Below are 22,712 nucleotides of genomic sequence, written 5' to 3' on the forward strand. Positions count from 1 at the left end.
AATGTGCCAGTTTCTTTATTAGCACAGAGCAAGGAAAAACAAGCATTCTCTCCTATAACCAAATTAACATCCCGCAGGTCTGTTTGTACTTGGCAGTCATGAATCTTTCATCTCAGAGTGCTGCTAAATTAAACAAGTCTCTGCTGTATTGAACATGATGAGCCAGACACCCTGGCAGGCTCCTCAGCTTCATGTATTGATGTTGAAGAGCATTAGAAATAAAGAGGATGGTAACAATGATGGTGGGGGTGCTCATAAAGTAGCCTTATCCTCATTCTGCTCAGCATTTCCGTGGTCTACAATGGAAACATTCTAACAACTTTCAAGCATTCTAACACCACCTTTCCCTGTCCTAGGGAAGAAAGCATGGATTTTGGAGCCAGAGAGATCTGTATTCACAGATATGTTTTGTTTTTAACCTACTAGCTGCGTGCCCAAGTCCGTTTTTCACAATCTCATTCAGTCCTTCTACTCTTTCAAACTGGGGTAATTACATCTATCCTCAAAGAACTTTGTGAAAACAAAATGAGGTAATGTACATAAAGACACTGCACAAGGCTCAATGTATATCCCTACCATAAAAATCCTCACTGCTCTCAAATCTCCAAAGAACATGCACATTTTAGAGTTTATATCACAGTGTAAGTAATGGTCACTGGCCGGTGTTAAGTAATGGTCACTGGCCATCCTTCTTCTACCCAAGAACATCTAAACAATCAAAAGATCCAATGAAGATTTCATATGACATAAATCATTCCCCTCCTTCCAACTCCACCTCCTACAGACTTGAAGGTAACAAAGCCATGAACAAAGTCTCTCAAATGCATTAAATCAGGGCATGGCACAAAGTATTCATTCATCTAAGAGGTACTTAAAAGCACAGAACTGAGAGACACACCAAGAGAAACACTATTAGAGGGAAATGCATATTTTGCAGTGCAATAATTGGTAACCTTTCCATAAAGATTGATGTAATCTGATTATAATTCCCAAGTGTCAGTAATCACTTCTTTTCTTTTTTTTTCCCCCTCTTTCGCTTTGAGCAAAAATCAGTTCTTAAGGTAAAAGAAAAAGGAAGTGGGATGGTTTCAAGCACTCCAGAAAAGATGTAGGAGGATATCCTTTCCCACTGACAGCAATTAATGTTTGAGTGATAGTTGCTAGAACAATCAGACTGAAGAACTCTGTTACATTAGAACAGAATGAAATATATTTAAAATAAAACTTACTGGGTTTAACATACACAAACACTTAACCTTCGCCTTGATCTAGGTGTCCTCTCTGAGCAAACTAAAGAAGGAAAAACTTGTGTGAAATTCCAATATTTGCCATTGCCTAGCTATGATAAGGGAGGAACTGATGGTTTTCAGTCATATTCCCATGTTGGACATCTATTTAAAGAGACTAGCCTAGACTCTGCAGCAATACAGTCAGACTCCCTCTCCTCAAGTCAAGATAAATTTCCATCATGCCACAACACTAAGCAAAGCACCCAGAGTTATGAAGGAAGGAAATTTCTCAAGGGGGATAGGACATTCAGAGGGTAAGTATATGTCCTTAACCTAGACAGTTTCACTGACTATTGAGCTCATCATAGAACTTGTTGCCCAAAGCTACTGACTGCTCTCTCCCCTTTCCCAACTCTAAAGACTTTGTGTTGAGAATACTCTTGGGAGAGACCAATTCAGCTGCAGATACTACAGTAGTAAGCCCTGAGTGGTGGTGTTGCTAGGGATCTATCATCTGTACTGCATACAAGCACTTCAATTTTTTTTTCCAGGTTAGCGTTTAATAAAATTCCATTTGAATATTCTACCACCACGAATTCTGTATATGAAGACAAAATTTTTCTCCTCTGCCCAACTTTCCAATCACATGACTATTTCCCCGCTAGTCTAAACTTTAAGCTTTGTGCCTAAAATAGGAAGAAATCGTTACAAATACACAAAATCCAAGCTATTAAAGATGCTGAGAAAGTCCTAAAACCTTCTGTTTAAGTAGAATGCAAAAAAATATTACAAATGCATCTAAGAAGAGAAATAAATAATAAAGCCTTAATTTCAATTAAGACTTCTGTTTAAATACTGCTAGTAATTCCTCATTTTCCAGGAATATTTTTTAGAATCAGGGCTTTAAAGCATGCAATTAAATAAAGTCATCAGTAAAATGAAAACTACCACATAAACAAATTCCTGCACTGCCACATAAAAGATTGAAGAAACCAGAACTTTGGTTATTTCAGAAAACCAATACAAGATTATACCATTAGCCACAAGAGGTATCAGGAGTTTTAAAATCTAGAAAAACTTCATTAATTTAGACCCTAATATTGAAGGCTCAATTATTTCAAGTCTGCCTACATTTAACTTTGGATTATTTATTAAGAAAGGAGATGCTAAGCAAACTAAAGTACAAATAAAAATTGCTAGAGGATTAATCAATTTAAGATGTTATACATGCAAATAACTGCTGCTCAAATACTGATTAAAACTAGCTCATGAACTCTTTGGAATTCCATATTCCAATAGAAACAAAGTATATGAAAAGAGAGACAAAAACACTCACTGCTTAAATCTATTAATTGTTCCATCTTCTCTGTTTAGTTTGGCTGTGAAAAATTGGTTAGGAGTCAGAAAGGCTTAACAAACAGGATATTGGACAAAGATTTATTATACTCTTCTCAAAGGCTGGCAATTTCTCTGCTTCTATTTTTAATAAAATTTTGCTGAGGTACAATTAAAATATAGCTCAATTTATCTCCATTATAATTAAAAATATATTTTGGGACATTTATTTTAAACTTGTCTTCAAATAACATAACTATGAAAAACTTTCCCAGGTCTATACTACAAAACATAAATATTATTTAACAAGATCTAGTATCCTACCTAATTTAGATACCTACTTTGCCCTTAACAACAGCAAAAACACACAAACAAAAAAGCAGAGTTGGAAAATAAATGGAATACAGGCCAATTCAAAATGTCAAAAAAAAGTCACAAAATGTTAAGGTAGCAAGTATCACTATAATTGCCTATGTTTAGATTTAGGTACATATAAAAATCACAGACGCTAGTTTTCTTAACCAAATTAAAATTTAAGGCACTTCTCATTTCCATCCTAATTCTAACTATGACAATATTTACCAACCATTAATTCCTTCAAAAACAATGTGGGTGTCTGCTATGTGCAGGTCAGGTCTTATATCCAGGGTGCTGGATGTAAACCAATGAATAAAATACCAGTTGTACTACTTGGTCCCTGTCTTGGTGGTATATAGCCAACAATGTAAACTTGGAGTGAAAAGAAAAGCAACGACATTAAAGGCATATTATTAGAAGATGTATTTTCTTTTCTTTCCTTTTTTTTTTTTTTTTGAGATGGAGTTTCACTCTTACTGCCCAGGCTGGAGTGCAATGATGTGATCTCAGCTCACTGCAACCTCTGCCTCCCACGTGCAAGTGATTCTCCAGCCTGAGCCTCCCAAGCAGCTAGGATTCCAGGCACCCACCACCTCCTCTCCCCAGCTAATTTTTTGTATTTTTAGTAGAGACGGGGTTCCAACATATTGGCCAGGCTGGTCTCAAACTCCTGACTTCAGGTGATCCACTCATCTCAGCCTCCCAAAGTGCTGGGATTATAGGCATGAGCCATCACAACTGGCCAGAAGATGTATTTTCTATCTAAAGAAAAAAAGGTGACTTTTAATTGGCTTTTTTTTCCGAGATGAGATCTTGCTATATTGTCCAGGCTGGACTCCAACTCCAGGCTCAAATAATCTTCTCACCTCAGCCTCCCAAGTAGCTGGGATTATAAGCATTTGCCACCATGCCTGGCTAATTTTTCCTTATTTTAATTTTTAAATTGTTTTATAGAGACAGGGTCTCACTATATTGCCTATACTGGCTCTTTGATTTTCTTGTTTGAAAAAGCTCCTCATAGTTAACTGGCTTTTTATTAAGTCAAAGAACAAACCATAGGTCAATGACAAAATTAGTATCTACTTCATGTGAAACCTTCCTCAAGTAAATCTTACTTGATTAAAATAAAACCTAAGGCAAATATAAAATTAAAGATCACACTCATATCAGAAATGTTAAAATCCTTTAGACAGAAGAGATTCAACATCAATATACACAGGTTTACATATGAATGCATATTCACATAATCCACTTAACTCAATAATATCAACACCCAAGTTTGTAAGTCATATTCTATATGTTATTCCACAATTGATATCCATGTTTGAACCATGTTAAGAAATTAGTTTTTAAAGCTTCTTTATCTTCTTAATTTTTTTCAAGACAAGGTCTTGCTCTGTCATCCAGGCTGGAGTGTAGTGGCATGATCTTGCCTCACTACAACCTTCACATCCTGGTCTCAAGTGATCCTCCTGCCTTAGCCTCCTGAGCAGCTGGGACTACAGGTGTGAGACACCATGCCCAGCTAATTTTGCATTTTTTGTAGAGATAGGATTTCACCACGTTGTTGTGCAGCCTAGTCTTGAACTCCTGAGCTCAAGAGGCCCACCTGGCTCGGCCCCTCAAAGTGCTGGGATTACAGGTGTGAGATACTGTGCCTAGCCTTAAAGCTTCTTGAAACTGCACCATAAGTGAATAAAAAACAAAGGCAGAGTTTTCTATGGAGGAAAACTTTCAGTATTCAAAACAGTCACAGTCACTTGACCTATAGTTTAAAAATATTTATAACGAGTTAATAAAGGCAATAGACTGAAAGACAAAGAACTCAATATACTTCAACATTCTTATCACGTTTAAAGTCCAAGAGCATTTCATCTATGCATGAGAACCACAGGTATGCTCTCAATAAGAAAACTCTTCACATTAGTAAGAATGTCAAGTTAGAGGTCTCTGAAAACACAAAACGTATATTCCAATTAGAAAACTTGTAATCTCAAAAGAAATACTACTTTTTGTCTCCTATTGGATTGCCAAAGATTAAAAAGATTAACAGGTTACATACAGGAGAAGGTAGTGCAAGATGACAGAACAAGACTCTCCAGTATGCGTCCGAAGGCAGAAACATCAATTTAAACAACTATCCACCCCAAAAACACCTTCACAAAAGCTAAGAAAAACAGGTTAGAGATCACAGTACCTGGTTACAGCACAAAAATTTAAAAAGACACACTGAAAATTCTAGAAAGGATAGTTTTACATTTCCCGCATCACCCCTCCCCCAACCCTAAGCAGCAGAGTGTGGATAGAGATACCATCAGATAGGGGAAAGAGAGGGAAGTAAGCATAGGACTTTGCCTTGAACCCTAACACCGGGCCCAACACAGTAAAACCCAGTACCCAGCAGATCTCCGTGGCCCTTGACTCTAGGCTAGCACCCAGGAACTGTGCCTCTAGACTTGTCCTGGAGCCAGGTGGAAACCTGTATGCCCTGTGAGGCAGACTCCGTTTCCAGTCTACATCACTGCCAGCCAACTACAGCAGGCTTGGGCTTCTGATGCCCTCAGTGGCTTCAGGATTTAGGCATCCAATTAGGAAAGGAAGAAGTAAAATTGTTCCTGTTCGCAGATGACACGACCTTACATACAGACAATCCTAAAGACTCCACACAAAAAAACTGTTGGAACTAATAGACGAATTCAGTAAAGTTACAGGATATAAAATCAACATATAAAAATCAGTAACACTTATATACACTAACAATGAGCTATCTGAAAAAGCAATCAAGAAAACAATCCTATTTACAAGTTACCAAAAAATAATATACTTACGAATAAATGGAACCAAGGAAGTAAAAGATTTCTAAACTAAAAACTATAAAACATCAATGAAAGAAACTGAAGACATAAATGGAAAGATATCCCATGCTCACGGATCAAAAAAATTAATACTGTTAAAATGCCCATATTACCCAAAGTGTACTATTGATTAAATGCAATCCTTATCAAAATACCAATAACATTCTTCACAGAAATAGAAAAAAATACTAAAATTTGTATAGAACCACCAAAGGATATGAACAGCCAAAGCAATTTCATCATTTTATTTACTTTATTTTATTTATATTTTATTATTTTATTTTATTGAGACAGAGTCTCATTCTGTTGCCCAGGCTGGAGTGCAGTAGTGCAATCATACAGCTCACTGCAACCTACTGGCTCAAGCAATCTTCCCACCTTAGCTCCTGAGTAACTGGGACTACAGGTGCAAATGACCACACCTGGCTAATTTCTATTTTTGCAGAAACAGGATCTTACTTTGTTGCCCAGGCTGGTCTCAAACTTCTGGTTTTCAAACTATCCTCTCTCCTTAGTCTCCCAAAGTACTGGGATTTCAGCCATTGCACCCAGCCACAATCTTGAGTAAAATTAAAAAGTTGGCAGTATCACACTACCTGATTTCAAATTGTACTATGAAGTTATAGTAACAAAACAAGCATTGTACTAGCTTAAAATACACACACATAGATCAATGGAACAGAATATAAGAACCCAGAAATAAATCTATGCACTTAGGGTCAACTGATTTTTGACAAAGGTGCCAAGAAGAAACAGTGGGGAAAGGACAGTCTCTTCTAAATGGTGTTGGCAAAACTGGATACCCTCATGCAGGAGAATGAAATTAGACCCTTATCTTACACCATACACAAAAATCAACTCAAAATGTATTAAAGACGTAAATGTAAGATGTGAAACTGTAATGCTCCTAGGAAAAAACACAAAGGAGAAGTTCCATGACATTGGTCTGGACAATGATTTTTAGATATGAACCCCAAAACACAGGCAACAAAAGCACAAATTCACAAATGGGATTATACCAAATTAATAAGCTTCTGCACAGCAAAGAAAGCAATCAACAGTGAAGATACTTCCTAAAGAATAGGAGAAAATATCTGCAAACTATACATCTGATAAAGGGTTAACATCCAAAATACATAAGGAACTCAATAGCAAGAAAAAAATCCAATTGAAAAATGGACAAAGGTGGTGGCTCACACCAATAATCCCAGTACTTTGGGAAGCTGAGGCAGGTGAATCGTTTGAGTCCAGGAGTTCAAGACCAGCCTGGGTAACACGGCAAGACACTGTCTCTACAAAAAGTACAAAAAATTTAGCAAAGAGTGGTTGCATGTGCCAGTGGTCCCAGCTACTCGGGAGGCCGATGTGGGAGGATCACTTGATCCTGGAAGGTCAAGGCTGCAGTGAGCCATGATTGCACCACTGCACTCTAGCCTGGATAGACATTTCTAAAAAGAAGCATACAAATGGCCAGGTGCGGTGGCTGACGCCTGCAACCCCAGCACTTTGAGAGGCCGAGGTGGACCGATCATCTCAGGTCAGGAGTTCAAAACAAGCCTGGCCAACATGGTAAAATCTCTACTAAAAATACAAAAATTAGCCGGGAGTGGTGGTGGATGCCTGTAATTCCAGCTACTTGGGAGACTGAGACAGGAGAATCACTTGAACCGGGGAGGCAGAGGTTGCAGTTAGCCAAGATTACACCATTGCCCTCCAGCCTGGGCGACGAACTGTATCAAAAAAAAAAAAAAAAAAGCATACAAATAGCTAACCAATACATGAAAAAATGTTCAACAGCACTAATCAAGGAAATCTGAGTTAAAACCACAGTGAGATATATCACCTCATTCCTATTAGAATGGCTATTATCAAAAAGATAAAAGGTAACAAATGCTGGCAAAAAATGTCGAGACGAAGAAACCCCTGAATACTGTTGAAAGGAATGTAAATTACTGCCATTATGGAAAACAGTGTAGGGGTTTCTCAAATAAATTTAAAATGGAACTACCATATGATCCAGCAATCCCACTACTGGGTATTTATGTAAAGGAAATGAAATCAGTACGTCAAAGAGATAATCTGCACTCTTATGTTTATTGTAGCACTATTCACAAAAGCCAAGATATGGAAGCAACCCAAGTGTCCATCAACAGATGAATGGATAAAAAGAATGTGGTACATATACACAATGGAGTACTATTCAACTATAAAAAAGGAAATCCTGTCATTTGTGACATGGATGAACCTGGAGAACATTATGCTACGTGAAATAAGCCAGATACAGAAAGACAAATAATCTAAAAAAGTTGAACTCATAGAGGTAGACAGCAGAGTGATGGTTACCAGAGATGTTAGAAGGTGGGGGAGGGAGGGGAAGTTGTGGAGATGTTGGTCAAAGAAGACAAAATTCCAGTGAGCTAGAAGGAATAATTCCAAGAGATCTATTGTACAGCATGGTGACTATTGTTAATGATGATATACTGTATTCTTCCAAAATGCAGAGAGAGTAAATGTTCAATGTTCTTACCACAAAAATGATAACTATGTGAGGTAATGCATAATTTAATTAGCTAAACTGAAACACTCCATGATGTACACATACTTCAAAACATATTATGCACAATATATAGATACAATTTTATTAGTCTATTTAAAATAAATAAATAAATTTGAAAAAGTTACATACACATAAACATTAACAAAACTCTGTGTGGGCAAGATATGGAAAACAAGACCCTTGTGAATTATGAGTAGGGTTATAAACTGGTAGTCTCTTTAAAGGACAGGTTAGCTATGTCTCAACATTTTAAATGTGTATAATCTCTGACCCAGCAGTTACACATCTAAGAAGAGAAATTAACAAGTATACAATGATGTCAGCAAAGGGCTGATCAATACATCTTTATCTACAACAAAGTAAAACTAGAAACAATCTAAAAGGTCATCAAAGGCATAGTTTAATAAAATATGGTGCCTCTAAAAGATGGAACATTAGGTAGCCAATAAAATGACATGTATGATTATGTGTATCTTTTCCAATTTCTGCAGAGACGTACAAAACATGTTTTTCATTAAAAAAGACCAACATATACAGGTAAACCAATTTATTTAAAATTTTGTATATAAATTCTCCTATATTCATAGATTGCTAAAAGTATATTCACCAAAATATTAAGAGAAGTCATTTCTTGGTGGCAGGAGTTGGCTGCTAACTTTTGTTATTATGTTGTTTTATACTGATAGAAATTTTTTTCACTATTCTAATAAAAATTATAACAAAATTTATTTAAGAAAAAGAAGGGTTCCTATCTCACCAAAAGTAGCTTAAAATTCTTTCAACTCCCTATTTTCAGAAGAAAGTATTCACTGAATGTTACAAGTATAGATAACCACGAAATAGCTATGGGTTTCTCCTTGCTAGATTTCCTTCTCAGTACCATGCTTTAAAACGATGAGAAAACAAGAATTTAAGGATTAGACTCAAAAAGTTGGAGAAAGCCAAATGAAATTTGAACAGCCCACATTCCTGGCATCTACCTTAAGAACTCTAGGTTCTATGAACTTAACCACTCCTAAAACAATCTCCCTGTTACACCTCAAGAATGCAGGCTGTGAGAGGAAGTAAAAAATTTAAAAAAAAATACTTTCTTCGTTAAAAAAATATTAAAAACTTACCTCAGTAAGAATATTTAATTATTTTCCTATCTTACATTCTTTCTTAGCACCTTTATTGTGAATCTGAAAAAAAAAAAAGATAAAAATTACTTTTTATTGAACACCTACTACATTCCAGATAGGGTGGTCACAGAAAGCCTCCTGGAGTGTTAAGTCTAAGATCAACTGGAAAGAACAAAATAGAAGTTATGAAAATGGAATGGTCGGGAAGGAAAGTAAAAACTTGAAAGTGTAACTAAAACTTTTCCTAAATTGTTCAAGAATTTATAAACGACTGTATTCAAACAACTGTATTCAACAAACCAGTCTGGAGAACTGCAGCAGGTTAAGAGTTGGGGTGCTGGGCTCAGAGCATCTGCATTAGAATCCCAGCTCTACCACTTTCCACCTGTGTGATCTTGGGCAGGTCACTTCTCTGTGTGCCTGTTTTCCCATATATGTAACAATAGTACCCAATTCATAAGATTGCTGAGGATCATACGAAATAATCCACATCGGGGACTCTAAAGCATTTACTGAAATAGATGTTCAATAATTATTTTTATTATAAATTATATAATAATAAATCTGCCTTCCACCACCTCCACCACCAGTATTATTTATGATGATAATTATTATTAATTGGCTAAGCACAGTGGCATACACCAGTAATCTCTGGGCTTGGTGAGGCCGAGGTCAGCAGTTTGCTTGAACCAAGTTGAGACCTTACCTCTTAAAAGAAAAAAAAAAATTAGCCAGGTGTGGTGGTGCATACCTGTAGCCCCAGCTACTCAGGAGGCTGAGATGGGATGACTGCTTGAGCCCAGGAGTTCAAGGCTGCAGTGAGCCATGACTGTGCCATTGCCTGTATCATGTACTCTAGCCTGTGTGACAGAGAGACCCTGTCCCTAAAAAGAGGGGAGGGGTGGGCGTAAGCTTTGTATTCCAGGAGCTTACAGTGTCCTGGGTGAAATAAGAGTTACCTAGACATATAATGTAAAGTAAAAGAAAGATCAAAATCAATTATTCATTCATTTAACAAACATCTGACTGTCGATTCTTTGCCAGTATTTTGCTGGGTGCAGGGCATTCTTTGGTGTGCAGGATGAACACAGTTTCTCTCCTCACAGAGTTTACAGTCCATCAAGGCCCAAGCTACATGACAGACAAGCTATATGCAGACAGGTACTGTTTTTGACTATGTGGGGGACAGTAACAGATCTGAACTGGCAGAATTAGGTAGCAATATATTTTGGGTGGGAGGGATGGGGTTCCAGGAAACACACGGCCTCTGGGAAACATAAGCAGCATCATTGTTAGGGTGCATCCAAGAGAGGCTGAGGCAGCAAGTCCAGAAGCAGGAGGGGAACTTGAACACCAGGCTGAGTTTGTTCTCTGTTTTCAAGTACATTAATTGTCCTGCTGAAACTGAACAAGAGCTTACTTTTAACTTCAATTCTAATGTCTTGTAATTGTTTTTCTTTATGGTTTCTTCCTTTTTCGAAAGTGAGAAGGGTAAGAGTGGGGAAAAAACGAGGCAATGACAACCTCAGCCCATGTTGGCAACAGTGGTGGGAGTGAACCAAGGGCACTAAGTGATGAGTTTCACATGTTTTCTCTTTCAATCCTTCCAGCATTCTTACAGACATTATTGCTCCTTTTACAGATTAGGAAACTGAGGCTCAGAGAAGTCAAACAGATTTTAAGTTCATAAATTTAACATGGTCTTGATTCTTTAAAAGCTGTTTTCTGGAACTAGACAAAATGATTCTAAAGTTCCCATGGAAAAATAAACAAGCAAGAATTGCAAAAAAAAAAAAAAAGAAAAGCAACACGGGGAAACTAGTTTTAAAAGACATTAAAACATTTTATAGAGAGAGATCCAAGATGGCCGATCACTAGCAGCTCGGGCTTGTAGCTCCCAGTGAAAGTGCAGAGAACGAGAGGACGCCACACTTTCAGAAGAATATTTGTTGCTCACGGACCAAGAGATTCCCAGCGGAGGAGCCCCACGGGTCGCCAGGGCGACTCTTGTGGCCAGCGCAGCGGTTTTGCTGGAGCCTCTGCGCGGCAGTTCTTGGTGCAAAGTCCGGAGATTCCCGGGCAGAAAAGCACCATCGATCTTAACACTGCTGTTTTGGCCGGCGCAGTGGATTGCTCAGATTTCGGCGCTGGGAATCAACAAGCTGGACGTCCTCTCAGAGACCTAGTTAGAAAGTCGGCAATTACAAAGACGACAGAGGGATAAATATATAATGAAAGGAAGAAACCAGCCTAAAAAGGCAGAGAATACTCAAAATCAGAATGCCTCTCCCTCTACAGGGGATCGCAATTCCTCATCAGTAACGGAACAAGGCTTAATGGAGAACGAGTGTGTTCCAATAACAGAAGCAGGTTTCAAAAGTGTGAATTAAAAGAACTTGTTCTAACCCAATGCAAAGAAACTAAGAACCTTGAAAAAAGGTTTGACGAAATGTTAACGAGAATGGACAATTTAGAGAGGAATATAAGTGAATTGATGGAGCTGAAAAACACAACACGAGAACTTCGCGAAGTATGCACAAGTTTAAACAGTCGAATTGATCAAGCAGAAGAAAGGATATCAGATGTTGAGGACCAGCTTAGTGAAATGAAACGAGAAGACAAGATTGGAGAAAAAAGGATAAAAAAGAATGAGCAAAGTCTCCAGGAAATATGGGACTATGTGAAAAGACCTAATTTACGTTTGACAGGTGTACCTGAATCTGACGAAGAGAATGAATCCAAGTTGGAAAATACTCTTCAGGATATCATTCAGGAAAACTTTCCCAACCTGGCAAGGCAGGGTAATATTCAACTCCAGGTAATACAGAGAACACCACAAAGATATTCTTCAAGAAGACCAACCCCAAGGCACATAATTGCCAGATTTATTAGGGTTGAAATGAAGGAGAAAATACTAAGGGCAGCCAGAGAGAAAGGTCAGGTTACCCAAAAAGGGAAACCTATCAGACTTACAGCAGATCTCTCAGCAGAAACCCTACAAGCCAGAAAAGAGTGGGGACCAATATTTAACATCCTTAAAGAAAAGAACTTTCAACCCAGAATTTCATATCCAGCCAAACTAAGCTTTACAAGCGAAGGAAAAATTAAATCTTTTGCGAACAAACAGGTACTTAGAGACTTCACCACCACCAGGCCTGCTTTACAAGAGCTTCTGAAAGAAGCACTATACATATAAAGGAACAACCAATATCAGCCTTTCCAAAAATATATCAAAAAGCAAAGAGCATTAACACAATGAAAAATTTACACCAACCAATGGGCAAAACAGCCAGCTAGCATCAAATGGCAGTGTTAAACTTATATATATATTCTAATTGGATAAAAAGCCAAAACCCATCGGTATGCTGCATCCAGACCCATCTCACATGCAACGATACACAAAGACTCAAAACAAAGAGAAGGAGGAAGATTTACCAACCAACCAGAGAGTAAAAATAAACAAATAAATAAAAAGCAGAAGATGCAATTCTCGCCTCTGATAAAGTAGACTTTAAAGCAACAAAGATCAAAAGAGGCAAAGAAGGACATTACATAATGGCAAAAGGATCAATGTAACAAGAAGAGCTAACGATTCTATAGATCAACCAGACAGAAAATTAACAAGGACATCCAGGACTTGAACTCAGACCAGGAACAAGTAAACTTAATAAACATTTATAGAACTCTCCACTTCAAATACACAAAACATACATTACCACCTCACACTTATTCCAAAAGTGACTACATAATTGGAAGTAAATCACTCCTCAGTAATCGCATAGCATTTCATAGGTTTAAATGAAATATTGGTTGGCTGCTTGTTTGTTATTTTCTTCCCTTATTCCTTCCTGTCTACATCATTAGTATAATTATTAGTATAAAAGAGGTTTTCAATACCCATTACTAAACTACATTCTAGCCTGGGCAAGAAAGCAATACTCCCATTCTCTCTCTCTCTTTCTCTTCCTTTTTCTTCCTCTTCTTCATTCTTTTTTTCTTTCTTTCTTCAAAAAAATAAAATAAAATAAAATAAAATAAAATAAAAAGAAGTTAAAGGTAAAAAAAAAAAAAAAAAGAAAATGACCCACCAGTAAACCAGTATTCCTACAACTCAACAATATTCACTGTACATATATTTTAGTTCATCTGCTTCTAGTCTTTTTCACACAGTATGCACCCAGATATATATTAAAAAATAAATAAAAATAAAAAAGATTTTATAAAACGAGCGTACTATTAGTATATGAATAGAAAGACTAATGTCATAGAACAGAAAGTACAGAGATGTACTCCAATGCATCCAGAAATTCACACCACCATAAAACTGGATTCAGAGATGAATACTGAAACCAACGGGTAAAGGTAATTGCTAGCCACATGGAAAAATGAAAAGTTGAATTATGTATCATTCTGAACACCAGAGTAAATCCTAAATGGATCAGAGATTTAAGTGTTAAAATGAAACCATAAAAGCACTAAAAGAAAACATGGGCAAATTCCAGAAATCTTGGAGGCCTTTGACGTAAAATCCAGATACCATAAGAGATTAATGTTAAGTACATAAAATGTAAAGAAAGCCGTATTTAAGCTTTCTTTATCCAAAACACATGAAAGAAAATTTTAAAAACAAGTGACAAGTTGAGGGAAACTGCAACCTCACAAAGGGCTAATCTCTTTAACTCATAAATTTATAGAAATTGATAAGAAAAAGCAATCAATCCAAAAGAAAAATGTGCAAAGGGCATGAACAGATAGTTCATAGAAAAAGGAATACAAATAGCCTTTAAGCACATGAAAAGATGCTCAGCCCAATTCATAATGAAAGCAATGCATATTAAAACTACATGGAGTTATCATTTTTCATCTACAAGACTGATAAAAATCCAAAGGTTGGTTAACTGTTGGAAAAGTTATGGAGAAACAAGGAGTCTCATACATTACTTATGGGAACTGAAAATAGTGCAGCCCTGGAGAAGGAAAGCATTTATCCCAACTATAAATACATTGCCCACTGTCCAGGAATCCTACTTCTAGGAATGTATCCTATAGATAATGCCTGCAAATATACAAAATAATACATGCGCAAGGTTATGCAAAATAATACATGCACAAGGTTATTCAGCACAGCAACATCTGTGAGTCTAAGACTGAAAACAACTCAAATATTGATCACTGGGGGCTAAACAGCCAAACAATGTATATTTTACAGCTGTTTAAAAAAAAATGTTTTCTGGGCTGGGCCTGGTGGCTCATGCCTTTAATTCCAGCACTTTGGGAGGCTGAGCCAGGTGGATCACCTGAGGTCAGGTGTTTGAGACCGGCCTGGTCAATGGTGAAAGGCCATCCCTACTAAAAATACAAAAATTAGTCCGGCCTAGTGGCTTGTACCTGTAGATCCAGCTACTTGGGAGGCTGAGGCAGGAGAATCACCTGAACCTGGGAGTGGGAGGCTACAGTGAGCTGAGATGGTGACATTGCACTCCAGTCTGGGCAACAGAGCAAGACTCTATCACACACTCTCACACACACACAAAGTGTAAACAAAAGTTTCCTATATACTAATATGAAAAGATGTAAAGATAATACTAACTTTAAGAAAAGCAAAGGGCATAATATTCACATAGTATATATATTTTATGTAAAAAGAATATACATAGTATATTAATATTTGCTTATCTGTATCTACACACAAAAAAAGAAGTCTATAGGAAACAAATGAAAGGTTATTTATGGACAGAATCAAGACAATTAGAATTTAGATTTCTCAAAATATGCCTTGTGTCATTTTAATTTTTGAACCATAGTAACATTTTATCTACACAAAAATAATTTTTAAATGTTAAGAGGACTTCACAAAAAGAAGTAAAAGAGAACTACCAATAAAGCAGAGTTTATGTTTTCTCTGAAATTAGTGACCAGCAATTTTAGTGTGGCCATCACCATAAATCATAAGACAAGGTGCTTTTGTCTCCTCTTAATAGAGGCAAAGTATATAATTATAATAATATATTTTAAAAAGCTATTTGGTGTGGTGAGGAATTAGAAGACAGAACAGGAAGAGGTGAAAAGAGAAGGAGCTCTACTCTAATGGTTTTCAAAGCATGGTCCTTGGACCAGCAGCATCAGCATCACCTGATAATTAGTTAACAATGCAAATTCTATGGGCCCAGCCCAGACCTACTGAAACAGAGAGACTCCTGCAGAGGAAGCTAGCAATCCTTGTAATACACACTCAAGTTTGACAGCCACAGATCTGGTCCCATGATTCTTACATGTTTACGTGCATTGCCCAGGAAGGGATCTTTTAGAATGCAAATTCTGCTCCACTTGGTTTGGAGTGAAGCTTAGACTGTACATTTCAAATACGCTCCAGGATGCTGCTGATGGTGTGGGGACCACATTTTGAGACCCAAAGTCCAAGTCTACCTGGGGAAGAAGGTATGCAAAGAGTATTCATGTAAATGAGTTTGCTGTGAAACCTGCACTCAAGATCAGACAAAAAAGTCCTTACACAGGTTTCCTAGCTGAGGCATACCATGGAACTAGCTTCCCATATAAATTGTGTACTTCACACAGAGTAAGTATGTTTTCAAATATATTTCTTAAACAACAATAACAACTATGATTCACTGAGATCCAATTTAAGGGTGTCCCATTTGAGAAAACCTTCATTTATAAGTGGATCTTCCAGAATGGAAACAAACAAAACAAAAAACACACACAAAAAAAACATATTCATACAACTGCCTGGTTACATTATCTGATTAACTTTACCTCAAACACACTAACCAGACCATCTGCACCTCGTGAAAATTCACCAAGCAGTTTGTTCCCTTTTAAACATTTTTTACACAAACACTGATTCTCCATTTGTTTTACAGGAGGAGAAAATCTCTACAGGAATCTTCTTAATAAAGAATTCTAGTTTAAAGGGTCTAGAAATGTTATGTATCTTCATTTTGCAAGTCACCCTTCGACTCAAGTTTTTGCTATTAAACATTAATCATTGTTTCATATTACCTATTCATGAAATAAAATTATGTAATAAAAATAATTTTTACATATTCCCTATTTTATTGACTCTAAGATGCCATCAATGTCGACACACTCCTATTTAATGTCCTACTAAGAAAAAAGAAAAGTTGCCAACTAAACAACATGCTAATTTTAAGATGCCATTCTATCTCACACATGCATCTTAAAAATCAGTAAAATAGCCCTGTAATCCCAGCACTTTGGGAGGCTGAGGCGAGCGGATAACAAGGTCAAGAGATTGAGACCATCTTGGCCAACATGGTGAAACCCCGTCTCTACTAAAAATACAAAAATTAGCTCGGCGTGGTGGTGTACACCTGTAGTCCCAGCTACTCGGGAGGCTGAGGCAGGAGAATTGCTTGAACCCGGGAGGCAGAGGTTGCAGTGAGCCAAGATTGTGCCACTGCACTCCAGCCTGACACATGGTGACAGAGTGAGACTCTGTCTCAAAAAAAAAAAAAAAAAAAAAAACAATAAAATACCTTAATTACACATAAGAGATATGCGCATAGTATTCATTTTCTAGTTAACATTTGTGTCTCTCAAATGTAAAACTTCATAAAGGCATGAACTATTGTCCATTCAACAATCTATCCCCTATGCCTAGAAAATTGGAACATTTCAATCAATATCTTTTACACACAGGTAAATATTTTTTAAAGTTCTCATTTTAAAAACCAGTAATGACCTCTTTTACCCTGGCACAAGATACTGCTTGCTCAAATTAACATAAACTCGTTACTCTCAATCTGGATAATTTTCCACCTCAATAGTGTTCAATGTCTCTAACTCTAGATAATTTAAAGTTTGGCCTTCTATTTTGACAAAAGTCATTAACTACAAGTCTGTTTTCAGAGCACCTTGCAGACATAACACGCAACTTATTATTAGTGTTATCTATTTTGTTGAATACATAAGTTGCATCTTACAGCAAGAAGCAACTTAACTATTTGACAAAAAACGCCAAATAAACTTTTTTAAACAAGAGTTAAAGAAATGTATAACGTTATAATGTAGGTAACATCGTAACATATGTAAATTTTATACGTAGGTAACATATAAGTGGTCTGAGATTAACTTTCTTTTTTTTTTTTTTTTTTTTTTTTTTTGAGACGGAGTTTCGCTCTTGTTACCCAGGCTGGAGTGCAATGGCGCGATCTCGGCTCACCACAACCTCCGCCTCCTGGGTTCAGGCAATTCTCCTGCCTCAGCCTCCTGAGTAGCTGGGATTACAGGCACGCGCCACCATGCCCAGCTAATTTTTTGTATCTTTAGTAGAGACGGGGTTTCACCATGTTGACCAGGATGGTCTCGATCTCTTGACCTCGTGATCCACCCGCCTCGGCCTCCCAAAGTGCTGGGATTACAGGCTTGAGCCACCGCGCCCGGCAACTTTCTTTTTTTTTTTTGAGACGGAGTTTCGCTCTTGTTACCCAGGCTGGAGTGCAATGGCGCGATCTCGGCTCACCGCAACCTCCGTCTCCTGGGTTCAAGCAATTCTCCTGCCTCAGCCTCTCGAGTAGCTGGGACTACAGGTGTGCACCACCATGTACAGCTAATTTTTGTGTTTTTAGTAGAGACAGGGTTTCACCATGTTGACCAGGATGGTCTCGATCTCTTGACCTTGTGATCCACCCGTCTCAGCCTCCCAAAGTGCTGGGATTACAGGCGTGAGCCGCCGCCCCCGGCTTAGATTAACTTTCTTAACTCAATTTGCATTTTCCCCTTTGCAGCAAGACTAGCAGAGTTTGAAATGAAAAGACAATTTCTAACAAATCACACTTTGAGGACTACTGGCCTATGTGATTACAGATAATTTTAATTTTTACCTTTGAATACACCTGCATTTTCCATATTCTCCGATAAAAATATTAGTAAGCACAAGCAGCTATTTAAAAGGTGATTACACTAGTTTATACTTAAGACTTTTTATTCTACATACTATTGCTATTGCCTCCCAACTCCATTCTAACCTCAATCTGCTACTTGATTCAAGTGCTTAGTTGTCAACATTTCCATTAAACATAGCCAATCTTTCAGACAGAGGGAAACAGGTACTAACCTGGCCTCCCATCTGAGATTCTAGAATAATTAATGAAAGTGTCACTAACCCAAAAGCATGCCTTTTTTGTACATCAGACACTTCAGAAAGAAAAAAAAAATTTTAGCAAAAACTGTCAGTTAAATTGTACCCCCCTTCCTATTATAATTGACTAGATAATATTGCTCTTTAGGGTGTTTCTCCAAGGAGCTGGAACTGCCCCTAAGGAGCATTTTAAGTTATCAAAGAGAATGGAGGGACCGCTGGCATTTGGGGTTTGAGGGCCTGGATCTTGAAGACTGCACATAACACACAGGTGGGACAGATCTGTATAACGAAGATTCGCCTGGTACGAATGTTTCAAATGTCCAGGCAGATTAAGTTCACTATAAACTGGCATTACTTTACAGTATTTAAAAGTTTTTACAAGAAATTGCGGGGAAACTCCAGTAATGTAGGAGAAAGTAGCAAGGGAAGCTTAAATACAGTAAGGGAAAACTGTCTAAACATTAGCGATTGCTTCCTCACACCAAACACCGTTAACATACAATTGCAATATCAGAATACTGAGCATATATTCACAAGTGAGATACTGATATTGAACCCAAAATTTTCAACCTTGTTAATATTTTATTATTACTAACGGTAACTGTTAGGAAGCCAGTACTGTCCCTTCGAGTAGCAGTACCTCAAAGTGTGTGACACAAAACATATTCTACAATATCGTTTGAAAATATGGATCTGTGGAGGGTTTATGCTAACATTATTTGCGTGTTGACTGAGACAGTCTGTAGTTTTGCCATGTTATCCCTAGTTCAATCTAGGTTGTTTTTAACTCGCAAGAAATAGGTTATCCCCACCTAGGTATTTCAAATCTCACCCCCTCCACCCACGCAACCTCCATCCGTATCTCTGCTCTTTGGTTGGAGTGGGGGGCCTTGCTTTGTAGCCCAGGCTGGAGTGCAGTGGTGCAATCACAGCTCACTGCAGCCTTGAACTCCTGAGCTCAAGTGATCCCCTCATCTCAGCCTCCCAAGTAGCTGAGACTACAGGTGTGCACCACCACACCCAGCTAATTTTTTCTTTTCTTGTAGAGATGGGATCTGGCTATACTGCCCAGGCTTGCCCTTGTTCGAAATAGCTCCTGGTAATTTTTTTTTTTTCTTTGAGAAGGAGTCTCGCTTTGCCGCCAGGCTGGAGTGGGTGGCGCCATCTCAGCTCACTGCGCCTCCTGAGTTCAAGCAATTCTTTTGTTTCAGCCTCTGGAGTAGCTGAGACTTACAGGTGAGCGCCACCACACCCAGCTAATTTTTGTATTTTAGTAGAGACAGGGTTCACCATGTTCGCCAGGATGGTCTCAATCTCTTGACCTCATGATCGGCCCGGCTCAGCCTCCCAAAGTGCTGGGATTACAGGCGTGAGCCACGGCGCTCGGTCTAATTTTTTAAACCAATCCAAACGTACTCATTATAAGCAGGCACAAGCACTCCAGTATATACTGTCTTCTAGCACAAGAGTATGTACTAGATGTGAATGATACAGCAACGCCTGTCATACACTGTTCTCTATTTCACTCTTAAACTTCAAACCAACATACTGCTTTTCAGTGACGTGTGTAGGGAGGTTACATTGTTTATGAATTTCATTCCAAGATAGTAAAGTAGGCTTTATAGATGTTTGCTACAAACGGGAAGAAGGGGCTTTGATTCTGACGAGGTTGAGAACCACTGTTACCAAGAGTGGAATCGCGTGCTGAAACAAAAATCAAACTTTAGAAGTGTTTCCTTTGCCTAAGGCAAGCCCTGAGCTCCAATACTCCACTTCACTGGGCCTGACACCCCACCCCCAGCACACGCCCGCAGCTCTCAGCCCACCTCTGCTCCCACGCAAGGCCAAACAATGGTTCTTGACCATTTGGGGGTCGGGGACCCTTTTAGGAACCAGACAAAAGCCCTGGAAAAACTCTCTCCCAAGAAACCCATACACCAAGCTGCATTCAATTTCAGGGCGCTCCCAAACACCCCTCTGCAGCCCCGTCGGGATCCCGGGGTAAAAGGACTGCGGGGAGTGGGAGGTGAAAAGAGGAAGGGGGCGCCGGGGTCCGGGTCCCCTCCCACCGCCTCCCCACAGGGTGGCTTCGGCCCGGGCGCTCCAACTCTCTGTGCAGCCCCGGGGTGGAAGCGCGCAAGTTAAGTGCCCTGCACACAGCAGAGACTCAATAAATGCCGCTGCCACGACTAGGAGGGCCAACTCCACCGTCGAGAGGGACACTGAGGCGGCCCCGGAGTCGCGTCCGGGCGCGAGGACCAGTGGAGGGGGCACCGGCCCGCGGCCCCAGCCGCCCCGCCCCGCGCGAGTCCCGGGGACAGCGCGGACCAAGCGGCGCTGCAGCAGCTGTGGGAACGAACAGGGACGGCCGCCCGGGACGCGGGACGTTCACCGGGCCCACCCTCCCGCCCGGCCCTGGGTCTCGGCCGCGCTCACCCCACCTCAGCCCCCCAACGGCCGCCGCCGCCCGCCGCTCACCTCCCCGACCGCCGCCGTCGCCGCCGCCGCCGCCGCCGCCGCCGTAGCTCCCGCCGCCGCCGCGCGATCTCGCGAGACTTCGCTCCCCTTGGCGCTCCCCCTCTCTCCCGGCGGCGCGCGCGGACCCCAGCCTGGAATCAGCTCGGCGCGCTCCCCGGACGCCGCCCACCCAGCCTCAAGGGTCAAGCCCGTCCACTGTCGCGACTACCCCCCCCAACTTCGTCCCCGTCCCTGCGTGCTCTCTGCCCACCCCCGTAACGGGGAAGGGTTCAAGCCCAGGTGCGAAGCGGCCGCCTTCTCACCTGGCCGGCCGGGTGCGCGTACGCATGCGCGTGTCCGGGGCTTGGCCCTGACCCCCTGCAAAGGCTTGGATGGCGGCGACTTAGGTGACCGCAGCCACCTGTCCTGAGTGCTCGCTGCGCTCCAAGCACTTAACAGCTCCCTTCGGTCCTCACACTGCTCCCAAAAGTGGGTATTACTAGTCTCCCCATTCCTGAGGGGAAAAATGGAGGCCTGGCAAGCAAAGTACACTAACGGCTCCATGTCACACAGCCAGGAATTGGCTGAGCGGTGTTAGGATCTGGAGTTATCTGATGCCCAACCCTAACCCCAGTTCTGCACCTCAGTGTCAGACCCCTGGCCCTGTCCCTCCCTCCGCTGAAGGCTCAAGGCGCTGCCTCTCAGCCCCAGTCTTCACTCTCTTCCAAGATTCATCAAGGTGAGAGGAGGAGCTCCTAGGAGGTTGTTTGCTACAATCTCCCTGGTTTCAATGGAGCTGGCGACAGTAAAGTGCTTCTCCCTCACTGCATAAACTTCCTAAGGCCTGTGAAGCCCCTGTGCCGGCTCTGAAGGCTGTGTGACTATTTTTATTCGGTTCTGGCTCCTCAACACTGGAAGTGGAGAAAGTAGCCTGTTTCCATTGTGAGACAGGATTTGGACCTGGGTCAAAGTCCAAAACCCAGCACTACCTTGTAGGAAGGTCCTGTTCTGCAAGCAAGTGAACATGAGCTAGCTAATCTGGGCCGGCTGCCCTAAAATCAGGAGAGGTAAAACCCTGTCTCTACTAAAAATACAACAATTAGCCGAGCATGGTGGCGGACTCCTGTAGTCCCAGCTACTCGGGATGCTGAGGCATGAGAATTGCTTCAACCTGGAAGGTGGAGGTTGCAGTGAGCTGAGATCACACTACTGCACTCTAGCCTGGGTGACAGAGCATGATTCTGTTTCTAAAATAAAATTAGCTTTTACTTTTATTTCTGAATGAAATAAGTAATTCTGAAAACAATAAATATTTTTGAAATGGTCAGAATTACTCTAGTACTTCCTCCTAATCATGAAAGGAGACCAGCTCTCCTGAAGCAATCTCTTCTCAATTTCCTGGGGGAGGGGCAATCAGCTTTATAAAAGGCACCCCTTATAAAGGAAAAGCCACCCAAATATTTTTAAAGATATGACTTGGAAGTCACTTCATAGGCAAAAACAAAACCAAAGAAAAAATTGAGCCGAAACTTCTTAAGAGAATTTTGGTGTTGTTAAGGGTTAATAGTAGGCTAGGTGTGGTGGTTCACCCCTATAATCCCAGCACTTTGGGAGGCTGAGGCAGGCAGATCACTTGAGGTCAGGAGTTCAACACCAGCCTGGCCAACGTGGTAAAAC

At 40.0% G+C, this 22,712-nt stretch overlaps 1 protein-coding gene across 3 annotated transcripts in view; it reads right to left on the minus strand.

Moving 5' to 3' along the window:
• MRTFB (myocardin related transcription factor B) overlaps positions 1-21,073 on the minus strand; it is a 203,132-nt gene extending 182,059 nt beyond the window's left edge. For all 3 annotated transcript variants that reach the window (XM_064362487.1, XM_064362486.1, XM_064362485.1), the window contains exons 1-2: positions 21,057-21,073; positions 9,452-9,514 (exon numbers count right to left, since the gene is read on the minus strand). The gene's annotated coding sequence lies outside the window, so the exon portion shown is untranslated. The remainder of the gene's footprint in view (positions 1-9,451; positions 9,515-21,056) is intronic.
• Between the last annotated feature and the right edge of the window lie 1,639 nt (positions 21,074-22,712).

Source organism: Aotus nancymaae, unplaced genomic scaffold, assembly GCF_030222135.1.
Source record: "Aotus nancymaae isolate 86718 unplaced genomic scaffold, 86718_ANA_hifiasm-v0.15.2.pri h1tg000049l, whole genome shotgun sequence".
Classification (NCBI taxonomy): domain Eukaryota; kingdom Metazoa; phylum Chordata; class Mammalia; order Primates; family Aotidae; genus Aotus; species Aotus nancymaae.